This window comes from Palaemon carinicauda, chromosome 1 (assembly GCF_036898095.1).
Source record: "Palaemon carinicauda isolate YSFRI2023 chromosome 1, ASM3689809v2, whole genome shotgun sequence".
Taxonomy (NCBI): domain Eukaryota; kingdom Metazoa; phylum Arthropoda; class Malacostraca; order Decapoda; family Palaemonidae; genus Palaemon; species Palaemon carinicauda.
Window position 1 is genome coordinate 202420665 of NC_090725.1, and position 15498 is coordinate 202436162.

The window sequence follows — 15498 nt, forward strand, 5'->3', positions numbered from 1 at the left end:
GAACATTCTTCATCAAACGTAACTAAAATCTTTTTCTATTATAGTTTTGTATCTGGAATACGATGTTAACAGACCAATTAAAAGTCAAGTTATCAAAGAACTATAGATTAACATTTAATATAAATCTTCTAATGCTTAATTTCTATTTATATGTCTTACAGGCAATCACTGAATGGTGTCTCATTTCAATTTTTTTCTTCTATGAAATATTAAATGAATATATATAATCCCCCTTATATTCTAAATTTTAAATTATGAAAATACATATCTTAAATTTTTCTTAACTACTGTACTTATTCATTGATTTTTATATCTTTACAGAATGCAACGTAACAAACGGGAATAACCGAACAGAAAATCTGCACCATTTGCGAGTCCACAGTACATTTCGTCGTGCCACAGCGCCCAAGCCCCCTCTCCGCCCAAGTTAGGACCAGGAAGGGCCTGGCAATGGCTAAAATACCACATACTTTTTATACATTCACCCGTTGTTTATAAACCCATTTGTGGACGATCCTTTAAAATAAAAACTACCTTTTCGCAGGGTAACATCCGGGTCTTCTGCTGAGTGAGGCCCCTTCTGGGAGATGAAATTAAGAATAACAGAAATTCCGACGTTACTCACCACATCAACTTCATCGACGACCACACTTTGGAAGTCGGAAAAGGAGGTAAGTTGGCTCTAAGATCTTATGATTTTATCTTAACACTTCATTACACGCAGCATCTAGTAGATTTTGTTTATTATTCCACTGTTTTCATGTTGTTTGCCCTTCCTTGAATTGTATATTGTTCCAGTGCAAATACAAACATTCCACTATTTATGTACAAGAGGAAGGCCAAGGTTTGGGTGGATGGATGGAGTGAAGAAAGCTCTGGGTGATAGGATAGATGTGAGAGAGGCAAGAGAGCATGCTAGAAATAGGAATGAATGGCGTACAAGAGGAAGGCCAAGGTTTGGGTGGGAAAAGCAGGATACTATAAACCCAGGGGCTCCAATAGGGAAAATACCCCAGTGAGGAAAGGAAATAAGGAAAAATAGAATATTTTAAGGTATTTATATAGTATGTTACTGTTTTGGGTATAGAAAATGTCGCCTGATTGCCGTTGTGCCAGAGTTGCAATGAGTCGAGAGGATGTCCTAACCTAAGGCATGCCCACCTAACCCTACATTGATTGCCAAGTCTTTTAGCTTAGTGGATATGTCCTAACCTACTGTAGGGTACTCCCTACTTAACCCTACTTCATTTACCATGTGTCCTTTACCATAAGAGATCACTGAAAAGGGTAAATATTAGAAATGTTTTTAAGACATGAATTAGTAGCAAGGGTAGAATGTAAACTGTGTGGGGCCAGAAACTGAAGACCTCTCTCATTTCATTCTTTACTGTCCAGACCTTAGCTATGAGAGAAGGAAAATAATAGAACTACAGGGTTGTTGTGGCGGGTGTGGTAACATCTCTGACTGGTGAACTGGAAAGGCGAAACTGAACCGATACTTTAATTTCTAGCCAAATACATGAACCATATATTTTTCCTACTCTCTATCTTGTGTTTTATGCATTTCTGACCATGATTATTGGGGCAAACCACCCACTCATGAGTTTTTGGACCCCCCTTACAAAGACAATTACAGGGGACACCAGTCAGAAACCGGGTTTTTTTAGGGGGGGGGGTGATGAAGGGCCAAAAATGAGTAATTTGCAGCAATAATAATGGTCAGAAATACAAAATAAACACAAGATAACCAGTTAGAAAAATATATGGTTCATGTAAGTGGTTGAAAATTAAAGTATGACAATTTTCTATGATTCACTTACGTCCTAATGGTTTTTGGTCGGCCGTGGGTCACTTTGCTTGCAAGTAGGCATAATCTCACTGCTCCTATGTTCTGGCAAGCGGCACACGGATGTGCTGTGTACATCACCCCCGGGGTCACCCGGTGATTTTTTTTTTCCTTTCACATGAGCAACAAAAGCTATATAGTGAACAGAGCATTTTCATCCTATTCAATTGCTGATATAGATTAAATTACACTAAATTTCGAAATAGATTTTACTTTCCTCTTGGAGATGTCTTTCCATGATGGTAGTACAGTATAGTTGAAACTGAAAGTTAGGGTGGTTTTGGGCTGTTGTATAACAACGTCCGGGAACTAGTGCATAAATATTTGGAAGCTAGTAATTGGTTAAAAAAAGCAGGTAATAATTACATTATTGTAAATACACAGAAAACTCCCCAAACTGCTTGGAACCAATGCATGCACAGTAACTTGCCACCAGTCTCTCAAATGTAAACAATGACCTTGGAATGAAAAATATATTTCACATTTTAATCGATCGATACATAAGTTATCATGGCCCAGACCCCATTAAACATGGAGAAAAGGCCAAGCTAGCCAGCACTCGTCCATTTCTTACAGTGAATTCCAGTTTTTGTAGTAATTAAAGTATCATATATTAACTCTGAAAACAAAAGTGTATTTTTTGTTAGTGAAAGTATTAATGAAGTCCTATCTATGAACAGAGCACAACAGATTACTGACATTAAATGTAGATCTATATATTTACTTATGCAACGTCCTTCATAATCGCAGGGAGATAGGGTTGATAATTATATTTTAATTTTAGCTGAACACATGAACTGTAAATTTTTCAAACAGGTCATCTTGTGATTTATCAATTTTAAACCGTGATTAGTGGCATGAACCGCAGTTTCTTTGTTGCACAGTTGCTAGTTTTATATACAATTAAACATTCCTGGTAGTCATTTATGCATCTGGCAAAAGGTAATGGATATAGACTCTATCCATCCTGTTCTTTCCCACTGTTATCCCTACATTAAGGGGTCAGTTGCCTGATACGCCCTCTCCAATGCCTTTGGTCAAATGCATCCTCTTCCACCAAACCTCCTCTCTCCATATCATCCCTCGCCTCGACGACATCTAATTCTCTGCCTTCCACTTGATCTTCTCCCCCTAACAGGTTCCTCACAAGCCCTCCTCACTCCCTCCCTCCCTACCATCCATCTATAACACGAGCCCACACTATCCATCCTTACCACGTGCCCACACTATCCATCCTTACCACGTGCCCACACTATCCATCCTTAACACGTGCCCACGCCATCCATCCTTAACACGTGCCCACGCCATCCATCCTTAACACGTGCCCACGCCATCCATCCTTAACACGTGCCCACGCCATCCATCCTTAACACGTGCCCACGCCATCCATCCTTAACACGTGCCCACGCCATCCATCCTTAACACGTGCCCACGCCATCCATCCTTAACACGTGCCCACGCCATCCATCCTTAACACGTGCCCACACCATTCTCGGTCGTGACACCCTTATCATCTCGGTAATATTACTACACTGACATTCTTCTTATTTCATCATTTTCCAATCTTTCAAACAGTGATATTCCCATAAACCACCTTAGCATTCTCATCTCTGTTCTATCTCTTCTTTATCCATGTGGGTGATTATTTATTTGATATGTCTTTTGAACAGTAACAGCTTTGCTGTACATTTTAGGGAGCAGAATAATAAATATTGAATAATTGCCGTCGCCAAAATCGAAGATTTTTGCGAAGGTTATGTATTCCCTCTGGCGTTTGTTTGTTTTTGAGCAATTGTACACAAAACGTACGGTTCTGATTTTGACCAAAGTTGGTAGTCGTGATGGTTAGTACCCAAGGAGGAATTTGTAACATTTTGAATAGAGTAAATCAAAGTACAGGTACACAGCAGTACTGTTAATCACATGACAAATAATTTGTGAACAACATTGCACAAAAACTACAGAACCAATTTTAACAAACATTGGTGGACATGCGAGGTATGATCCAAAGACAAATCCATTAGACGTGATAAAAAGGATATGACCTTTTTTTTTACCACTGCCAACAAAATTTGGAAGGTTATGTTTGACCCTGTTTGTGTGTGTGTTTGTGAACACCTTCCTGGCCACAATTTTAATCTCAGAATAATGAAACTAGCAGAGATTAACTTTCATGTAAAATCCTGGAAATGATTAAATTTTGGAAGTTCAAGGTCAAAGATCAAGGTCACGGTCAAGCAAAATGTCCAACTCGTGTAGCCATAAGTTTGGACATCGTTGTCACAGATACTTCAAACTTGGTTCATAGTTGAGAGTATGAAAATCCACACCAATTGATACATCTTTAAGTTCAAAGGTCAAGATCGAGAGATAAGCTGCTGTAGCGGAGGTCTGCGCTTTACTGAGGGCCCCTTTAGTTTTACCTCTGTGCTACATTCCTTTATCCATCAGTGTTGAATAAAAGGTTTTTGCTGGAACTGTCCTTTATAATTATGCCAGATTTTACTCCTCTCTGACATAGGCATTTACTCAATTTATATAGAAAACAGCAACAATTATTTTCTACAATTTCTTAGGTTACAACTCGACTGCTATTTTATGACTATTGTTCTCAAGTCTTGGGTAATGCCATAGCCTCAGTACCATAGTCTTCCACTTTCTTGGGTTAAAGTTCTCTTGCTTGAGGGTACACTGGGGCACACTATTCTGTCTTATTTCTCTTCCTCTTGTTTTCTTTCAAGTTTTTATAGCTTATATAGGAGATATTTATTTTAATGTTACCGTTTTTTAAATATTTAATTTTTCCTTGCTTCCTTTCCTCATTGGGCTATTTTCCTTGTTGGAGCCCCTGGGCATATAGCATCCTGCTTTTTCAACTAGGGCTGTAGCTTAGCAATTACAGTGAGCCCTCGCTACTTCGCGGTTCGACCATCGCGGATTCAACACTTGGCGGGTTTTTTTCATAACCCATATATATAAACATCGCGGATTTTCCGGAAATTTCGAAAATACCGCGATATCTGAAGACCACAAATACGATATTTCGTTACCTGTAATTCCATTAATACTGTAATTAGTAATATCTGCTCTTACTGATTGTTCATTGCATTACATATGACATATAATTCAGTACAGAAAGAAATAAAACACGAAAAGAGAATTTGATCATACGATAATTCAGTACTGTATACAGTAGGTAGTAAAATTAAATCGAACATGAAACACAAATCAGATGCAGTCATACCATATTAGAATGGTGTAAGGCTGCTGATGGCTACTACTGTACTACAAATGTAATGGATGTGCATCTTATCCATGAATCTTTTGTATGTATACGTACGTAGTACTGCATCCAATAATATTCTTTGTTGCAAAAATCACATCTCGAATAAGCGTACGAGAGAGAGAGAGAGAGAGAGAGAGAGAGAGAGAGAGAGAGAGAGAGAGAGAGAGAGACATATCCTACAACAAAACAAGCGTAAAATAGCGCACGTAAAGCTGTATTATTATTATTATTATTATTATTATTATTATTATTATTATTATTGTTGTTGCTATTAAAATTATTATTGTTATTATTATTATTATTATTATTATTATTATTATCATTATTATCATCATTATTATTATTATTATTATCATCATTATTTATTATTATTATTATTATTACTGTATACGTAGGGTACCTTGTACTTTGAATTGGTAACCTACATAGCATATAAGACGGATTGTGATTGGTTCAAGCGCTGATAGACGACGAATCAGAACCCAAGTTTTGTAATCTAGCCTGTGATTGGTGTTTTGCCCGCATCTCCAACTTCCAGCATCTTTTCGCCGTCACTTTGTCTCCCGCCGTATTGCTGTGTAGATGTTGTTAAGTTATTGTGAACTTTAATCTGTGCTGTGCGTGACTGTTTTAAGTTGAACTTTTTGTTGAACTTTCTGTTAAACCCTACTGTACAATGCCTCCCAAGCGTTCTGCTTCTACTAAGGCTGGTAGTGAGCCTAAACGCCACCGAAAGATGATGACGATTGCTGAGAAGGTGATGCTTCTCGATATGTTAAAAGACGGTAGAAGTTACGCGGCCGCAGCCTGCCATTTTGGAGTCAACGAATCCACCGTTCGCTATATCAAGAAGGACGAGGCGAACATTAGAAAGACAGCTACCATCACCTTTAGCAGATCAGGGAAGCGAGTCGTTACCACGCGTAATAAAACGATCGTACGCATGGAAGGTGCTTTAGCAGTGTGGATTGCCGACTGCCGGAAGAAGAACATAGCCTTGGATACGAACACCATCCGAACCAAGGCTTTGAGCTTGTATGAGAATTTTGCGGCAAAGGAACCTCAAGACGACGATGGCGACCATGCTGAAGAAGATGATGATATAGATGAACCTCAACCAGGGACATCCACTGATTCCCAGCGTCAGAAACAACGTTATTCCGCCAGCAAAGGATGGTTCGCGAAGTTTCAGAAACGCTTCGCCCTGGAAAGCGTTTCCCTGCATGGCGAGGCTGCTTCCGCTGACACTGCCGCTGCTGAAACTTACGTGAACGAGACGTTCAAGAATATTATTGCCGAAGGTGGATACAAGCCGGAACAAGTGTTTAATATAGATGAGACCGGCTTGTTTTGGAAGAGAATGCCGTCGCGAACTTTCCTGTTCAAAGAAGAAGCCAAAGCCTCTGGTTTTAAAGCATTCAAGGATCGCGTTACCCTCGTGATGTGTGGCAATGCTGCTGGATTCTTGCTAAAGCCTTGGCTATTTACAAGTCGAAAAATCCTCGCGCTTTGAAAAATAAGAATAAGAATCTCCTTCCCGTGTACTGGATGCATAATCCAAAAGCATGGATTACGAAGAATCTGACCTCCAACTGGTTCCACCAGTGTTTCATCCCGCAAGTCAGTCAATATCTCTTAGAGAAGGGCTTGCCATTCAAGATCCTTCTCCTTATGGATAACGCTGGTGGACACGCAACTGACCTGTCGCGTGAGGGCGTTCAGGTTGAGTTCCTGCCACCCAACACCACGTCATTAATTCAACCGATGGACCAGGGGTTATCAGGGCGTTCAAGGCCCTCTACACGAAGAATACCTTGGCGGACCTCGTTGCATGTGTGGATGCTGCCCAAGAAGATGAAGATGAAGATTTTAATTTGAAGGCATACTGGCGGCAGTACACCATAGCCACGTGCCTGCAGAACATTCAGAAGGCACTGCAAGAAATGAAACCTGCAACTGTTAATGCGAGCTGGAAGAAGTTGTGGCCCAAGATTGTTTACGACGACGAGGGATTTACTCCGTCTAAAATCCAACACTTGCAATACGCAAATCTTTGCAGTTGGCTGCGATAATTGGAGGTGACGGGTTTGGCGACATGACAACTGAAGATGTCGACGAGTTGTTGGACTGCCATTCCCAGCCGCTAACTGACGCAGACCTAGAAGACCTGATGAAATCGGCCAGTGAAGAAGAGAGCGAAACACAGGAAGAGCCCCAAGAAAATGTCGAAGAAACGGGCTTAACATTAGAACGGCTTGCCAAGGTCTGCAACCATATAAAGGAGGTGAAAGAAATGTTGCAAGAGTGGGACAAGGATATGGTTCGTTCTATGCAATTCTGCGAAAAAAGAATCAGCGGCAGCAACTTCCGATCACAATGTTCTTCCAGCCTTGCAAAAAAGAGCCAGTTCCTCCTGCTAGTACGCCTTCGGAAGAAATTGAAGAAGTTTCCCAGGAAGAAGTTGAAGAGGTGTCCCAGGAAAAGACACTTCCGTCTGAAGAGACGTAAAATACTATCATTGGCTGCACAGTAGAAGACATCATCAGCTTCATCATCATCATTTCTATTGTGCAGCAAATTCATCGCCATCATCATTCAAGTTTTTCTTCAACTTCTTTCGTGGTGAGTACAGTAACAATCTTTATTTTTTACTTAAATATTCTAACATTTTAATATTTGTGCCTGTTTTAGTTTAGTATGCATTAAGTTAAAGGGAAGGTTTTAAAAGTCTGAAGAGTATACATGTTGTAACCTATCATATTTTTTTGTTTAAAATTTACATTTACGTACGTAAAACAATCTCTCTCTCTCTCTCTCTCTCTCTCTCTCTCTCTCTCTCTCTCTCTCTCTCTCTCTCTCTCTCTCTTGTAAATTGTTTTCCTGCTTTGCTACGTACAGTATGTACTGTATGATTTTATATAGATACGGTAAATAATATTTGTAATAACATATTTTCTAAAAGCTTTTACTGTAATATCATTATTTATCACTTTCATCATGCGCGTTAAATGCCTTCTTTGTTTACTGAGCGTGGTTGTTTACTGAGCGTGGTTGTTTACTGAGCGTGGTTGTTTACTGAGCGTACTTTATGACGCCGTCGTTTCAGGCGGCGTCATAAAGAAAAACATTTCATTTGGAAGTCCTAAGAAAAATTAAGTAAAACATTGTTAATAACAAAATCAACATACTGTATAATCAATATAATCGATGCAAAAACTAACCTATACACAGATGTGTACACTAAATGCGTTTGTTTCTTCATTATGATCAGAGATAAACATAAACAAAACATTGGTTGCCATTTTTTATCGTGCTTTTTGGCGTGTTTAGGAAACGCATGATATAAAATCGCCTTTAATATTTGTGCCTGTTTTAGTTTAGGGTACTGTAGTACATGCATCAAGTGTTCTGTACATTAAAGGGTAGTTTGTTAACAGTACTACGTACAAGGGAAGGTTTTAAAAGTCTGAATATACATGTTAAATAAATAGGTAAATATGGTGTCACTACTTCGCGGATTTTCACCTATCGCGGTCGGGTCTGGAACCTATCTACCGCGATAAACGAGGGCTCACTTATGATAATAATAGCTGCTGTCACTCCCCTTTATTTATCATTGCGTATTATAACTTCCCCGTGGGTGGGAGTGCGGCATTACTAGTGGAACTTTTTAGCTTTCTTCTTTACGTCTCTTCCTGCTAATTCTCTTGAATTGTGCTGTGAAGCTTCTCCTAGCCTTACTTCACAGTCTAACCTGCGGGAGAATTTCCCAGTTTTACCGGTTTGCTGAATGACCTTTCAGACTCCAGTGCCAGGTTATAAATCCCAAATTCATAAATCTATCCTATATTCAAACATTAGATGGTAATATAAATCTATACATGTATCTAATAAAGATATCTTTTTTTATTTTTTCTAAATACTGTAACTAGAACATTCATTATATTGTACAAATTTATTCTGCATGAAATTATTTTCTGGTTTTACACTGGGACAGTAGAGGGAACTAGAAATCTTTTTTGTTCACGGTTTTATAAATATAAATATTTGTACACATTATGATGTATATTAACACCTTTCTACTCACAGGTAGGCTATGCAATCAAGACAGGGTTAGCGGTTGCGGCCGGGTATGTCAACTTGACTAAAGAGGATGCCGCCAACCCTAATCCAATACAATTAAATGGATGGCCCCAATCTAGTTCTAGGCAAGAGGACCCTCCAAGCAAATGATACCTGATGGTAGATTTTATACAACTTGAATATCGGGTAAGATTTTTTTTAAACTATCTTTCAACATTGTTATAAATTTCAGTTTACTAAATTGTGTGAATATTTGAGGATCAGGGTAAAAATATATTTAAGTATGAAAAAATTTGTTCCTAATTGGATACAAACCTTTGTCATTTATATGGGTTAGCTCTGGAAGAGCTTTGTTGCGTCCAAATTGAAGAATTATTATGGGACTGGCAGTCTAGTATGGCTGCCTCGTGGGCCCACCATGCCCTTGGGTGTGGCGATGCTAGCAGCTGTGTGCTCACTTTGCTCCTGGCCACTACGAATTTTATTTGTCCGTTACAGACCACCTTGCAGTGTTTTGTGTTATAATATTTTTCTTATAACTAGTATGAGTGCTAAGCAAGTGGTTCTGAGAACCTGCCCAGGCCTTGAAAGTTGCCTTTTTGACACCTTCATGAGCCAAGTTGACATAGACTAGCCACCCGTTGAGATACTACCGCTAAAGAGTTATGGGGTCTTTTGACTGGCCAGACAGTACTACATTGGAACCTTCTCTCTGGTTATGGCTCATTTCCCCTTTGCTTACACATGCACCTAGTAGTCTGGGATATTATTTATACATTCTCCTGTCCTCATACACATGACAACACTGAGGTCACCTAAAAATTCTTCTTTACTCAAGGGGTTAACTAATGTTCTGTAATTGTTCAGGGGCTACTTTCCTCTTGGTAAGGATAGAAGAGACTCTTTAGCTATGGTAAGCAGCTCTTCAAGGAGGACAAGGACACTCCAAAATGAAACCATGTTTTCTAGTCTTGGGTAGTGCCATAGCCTTTGTACCATGGTCTTCCAATGCCTTTGGTTAGAGTTCTCTTGCTTAAGGGTACACTCGGGGCCCACTATTCTATCTTATTTCTCTTATTATTATTATTATTATTATTATTATTATTATTAAATGCTAAGCTACAATCCTAGTTGGAAAAGCAGGATGCTATAAGCCCAGGGGCCCCAACAGGGAAAATAGCCCTGTGAGGAAAGGAAACAAGGAAAAATAAGATATTTTAAGAACAGTAACATTAAAATAAATATTTCCTTTATAAACAATAAAAACTTTAACAGTAAAGGAAGAGAAACTGGATAGAATAGTGTGCCCAAGTGTACCCTCAAGCAAGAGAACTCTAACCCAAGTCAGGGGAAGACCATGGTACAGAGGCTATGGCACTACCCAAGACTGGAGAACAATGGTTTGATTTTGAAGTGTCCTTCTCTTAGAAGAGCTGCTTACCATGGCTAAAGAGTTCTTCTACCCTTACCAAGAGGAAAATATAGCCACTGCACAATTAAAGTGGAGTAGTTAACCCCTTGAGAGAAGAATAGTTTAGTAATCTCAGTGTTGTCCGGTGTATGAGGACAAAGGAGAATCTGTAAAGAATAGGCCAGACTATTCGGTGTCTGTGTAGGCAAAGGGAAAGAACCGTAAACAGAGAGAAGGATCCAATGTAGTACTACTTGGCCAGTCAAAGGATCCCATAACACTCTAGCAGTAGTATCTCAACGGGCAGCTGGTGCCCTGGCCAACGTACTACCTCGTTTTTGTTAAATTTCTTATTATTTGTAGAGGAAATATATATTTTAATGTTACTGTTCTTAAAATATTTTATTTTTCCTTGTTTCCTTTCCTCACTGGGCAATTTTCCCTGTTGGAGCCCCTGGGCTTTAAGCATTTTGCTTTTCCAACTAGGGTTGTAGCTTAGCAAGTAATAATAATAATAATAATAATAATAATAATAATAATAATAATAATAATAATAATAATGTAGTTTGAACAGCAGCTGTGAATCCCAACAGCGTTGCAAACCATCTGCTACTAAATTAAAATAAAGAAATAGGATATTGGAAAAAAATGAAAACTGAAAGGAAAGAAATCATTCAGAGAAGTTATGAGATCTTTTTCCTTTTCACCGTGAAGGAATTTCAAAGAAGGTGGTTTTGCTAAACAAATCCTTTAGTTAAATTCATTCTTATTAGGAAAGTCAAGATGAGCTCCATATTTTTCGTAAGTCGTATTTCTGTACTTCCTAAAATAGTATAGGCCTTGCTTTTGCTTTTAGCATTTTACTTCGACTTGACCCGGGCTGATGATGCTGAATCATAGCTACCTCAAAGTTACTAAGCTGCTGCTGTTATTATTATTACTAACTAAGCTGCACCCCTACTTAGAAAAGCAGGATGCTATAAGACCAACATGCACATCTTGATCAGCGCATACATTTTTATTTTCTCTGTGTTATTGGTTCGTTTGAATTTTCAGTATTCAAGATATTAAAGTGTGTCTTTTTAGTTTTTCTTAAGTACAGGTTTGCTTGATTTACTATGCTGATTTGGTATGCGATCTCATTTATGGCGTGATCTCAGAAATTATTATTTTGCTATGGTATGCGATCTCAGTATTTTTAATAGGTAAAAAGAAAAATGTTATTTTCATTAGTAAAATAAATTTTTGAATATACTTACCCGATGATCATGTAGCTGTCAACTCTGTTGCCCGACAGAAATCTACGGTCGGGATACGCCAGCGATCGCTATATGTAATAGTTAGAATAGTAATATTACATGTTTAAAACAAATGACGTAAATAGAAACAATTATAAATGCTTTGAAAGGCAATCATAAAGAAAAAGAATATATAAAGTATAAGCAGCAGAATTATGTAATCAAAGATAATATTCTGTGTAGGACTGTGACAAGGAAAACCCGCAATACACCACATGTAACTAACGACCAGGTAGTAGTACCAATCTCACTTATTTCCACTGTCCTGAATTGGTTGCATTCAAATCCATTACATGGACACCCTGGGTTCTCATTAATGTCACAGAAAGCCAAATCATTGTTTTATTGGCATACAATGCTTACAGATATAAAAAGACACATAGCTAATTGTCGCACATGTCAGGAAAACAAAGGGCATACGAAAACACCTGTCAGCCTAGGAGCTTATCCTGTTCCCAATCAACCCTTTGAAAGAATACATTTAGATTTGTTAACAGGATTTTACGAGTCAGACAGAGGAAATAAGCACCTCTTAGTAATTATAGATGCTTTAACTCGATATACAGAACTAATAGCGCTTAAAACTAAAACTGCGATTGAATGCGCTAGGAAGTTTTACGAGTGTTACATTTGTAAACATGGAATTCCACACATGATAATCTCAGACTCGGGTGGTGAATTTAATAATCACTTTCTTACCTCATTGTGTGAATTCCTCAACATAAAGAAGATCAATACCATGATATATCACCCAGAGTCGAATGGGCTAGTGGAAAGAGCAAATAGGAAGATATTAAATATATTAAGGGTAACACTAGGGGGATCAGACCCCAACTGGGATATTGCAATACCGGCGGCACTGAGTACTCTGAATCATTCATATCATATATCAATTAAAATGTCACCGCATGAAGCATTGTATGGTACCCCAGTTAGAACACCTTTCCATGTATTAACGCCTACAACTAATCTATCAAATCCTTTAAAAGAATGTATAAATGCAAGTATAAGTCGATATGATATCCTTCGAAAGAATTTAGAAGAATCACAAATCATAATGAAAAGGAATCATGATAAAATAGCGAAACCAACTAAAACATATACCGTGGGTGATAACATCTATATTCAAATCAATGTCAGAAAAGGGCTCAACTATAAACTAACACCTAAGTTTGAAGGCCCATTTAACATTTTGGAAACATTAACGGCCAATAGGTTTAGAATTCAAAACGTAGCCCAACCCACGGATGAGAGAATAGTACCATTGTCTCACATAAGAAATTAAAAAGAAGTGAGGAAAAATTTTAATTTTTGTGACTAAAAGTTTTCTTTTTAATACAGGAGTAATTACATATGTTTTTTCTCGTTACAGGTTTCCGAGATGAATTTTTTGTTGTTGGGAGTGATATTGTTCGCTCAGACATTTTTTTCGTATGGGATGAGTTCTAAGACTAAGAATATATATTTTAAATATGGCAATATAGTTGAAAGACAAGAAGACATTTTTATTACATCAACCAACGTAATTGTCGAAGTGCATATGCAAGCAATTTTTCTTCAAGAGAATGATGTCACTAGCTTAAGAACCGCCATTTCAAGGTTTTCTGCATCATTGGATGAGTTGCATAGGAGACATTTTCATTTGACTACTAAGAGTTTGCTTGGATCAACATTAAAAGTTGCAGAGATGCTATCTGATGACTTGAAAAATAAGACTGGAGAGACAGGATCTTTGGCTTATGACCTTTTGATGTGGACTGTAGGACACGAACAAAAAGAAAGACGGAATCCGTTCATTTATGCTGCATTAAGCATCTTTGGGTCTGTTGCAAGTTTAGGTTTAGGACTTTCCAATCGTCTTAAAATTAGTAATCAAAATAAGAAAATTGAGTTCTTGACTCATAAAGATGAATTGATTATGTCAGAACTAAGGGATCAGTTAGCTTCAATCAATAAAATTATGGATTTGTTAAATGAACATTCAGATAATATCGTTCAAATTATGGAAGTACAGGATTTGTTAGCAACATTAACGTATTATGATTCAAAGATAGATCACATACATAACAGAATTGCACATTTCATTGAGAAATCCAAGGATTATGTAGAAGCTATCACGTTAGCAACTAAAGGTGTATTGTCGCCCCATTTGTTGCCTATACGTTACTTAAAATTAGTTCTGGAGAACGGAAGGGATAAACTAGGTTATGTTCCTTTGTTAGACGAACATAGGTTAGAATTTTATTACAGCCTAATTACAGTAAACGTAGATAATAACAAGATTAGGATTACAATTCCCTTTGATTCTTCTGATGCCTGGCAATCTTACAGGATATCACCATTTCCGACTTTCATGACGAATCACTCAAATCCAGTAATATCCAGTTTGACAGGACACGTATTGATTTCCCCAGACAAGGAAACATATACGGTCATTAAAGACTTAAATCAATTAACTCACTGTTCAGACGCAATGGATAGAAAAATATGTACAGCTGACTCATTTGAATTCCGTAAAAACTTGATGGATTCATGCGAGTTAGGTATAGTGCTAGACGGTGCTCTCTCCCATACAAGTGAAAATTGTCTGGATAGGCTTTATCCCTTTGACAATAAAGAATTCAATTGCAGACTAAATAATGGCTCGTGGATACGATACGACAAGGACGGCTTCAATGTATCATGCCCTGACGGATCCACATCCTTCAACAACATCTTCGTCGCAGCAGATGGCTGTATCGGGACTTCCCCGAATTCCATGGTGACTGGCCTACGGACAATCATCAGAGAACGAGCTTACTTCGCGAACTTCACGTGGACCTCTACAATGCCCGCACTTCCTCTCCCCTACAACGGAAGTGTGGCAAAGCGCTTGATGAAACTTACCGAAAAGGACCACCTGTCACCGACTTACAAAGAGATTCTTCACCCTATATTACTGGCTAGTTTTTGTGTAACAGTGATAATTTTTATCGCCGTGAACATCCTTGTTTGGCGTAGGTTACGGCACAGCAAGCAGCTACAAAGGAACGAGTTGAATAGCCCTGACAATACCCCCTACCTGATCCAATTCAAAGCTGTATGAGTGGCCACCTCATTCGCTAAGGGAGTAATTTGTCAGGATGATGTTTGTATGAAAAGCTGATTAGTACGCTAGTAATATGTAATTAAAGAAATTCTCTACATTTGCATTGTTAAAAATACATTTAAAATAACATTTAAAAAATAAATAAAATAAAAAAGGATATAAATCATTTTTTTCTCTCGGCATCTAATAAAAATATATAAGCCGGAATGTTAAAAAAGAAAAGAGAAAAAAAAAAAATATAATAAGATATATAACAGAATCTACGGGCATCTAATAAAATGTATCAGCCCTATATATAAATATATATATATATATGTACGAAACCGTGGTACGTGTACGTACCAGGAATTCGTATTTGTGCACTAAAAATTGAGTATCTTGTTTCTGACAAAGGTAACAATTATTCTTTATCAAGTTACCGAATCATTTGTAAGTCAGAATTTATTTTGTTTTTGGTACCATGTAATCATTTGCTAGCAATGTACC

General features: G+C 37.9%; 1 long non-coding RNA gene across 1 annotated transcript in view; it reads left to right on the forward strand.

Moving 5' to 3' along the window:
* LOC137643976 (uncharacterized) overlaps positions 1-15065 on the forward strand; it is a 76882-nt gene extending 61817 nt beyond the window's left edge. Inside the window, exons 2-4 of the long non-coding RNA XR_011045102.1 lie at positions 322-671; positions 9222-9401; positions 14556-15065. This is a non-coding gene — a long non-coding RNA (uncharacterized lncRNA). The remainder of the gene's footprint in view (positions 1-321; positions 672-9221; positions 9402-14555) is intronic.
* Positions 15066-15498: the final 433 nt, after the last annotated feature.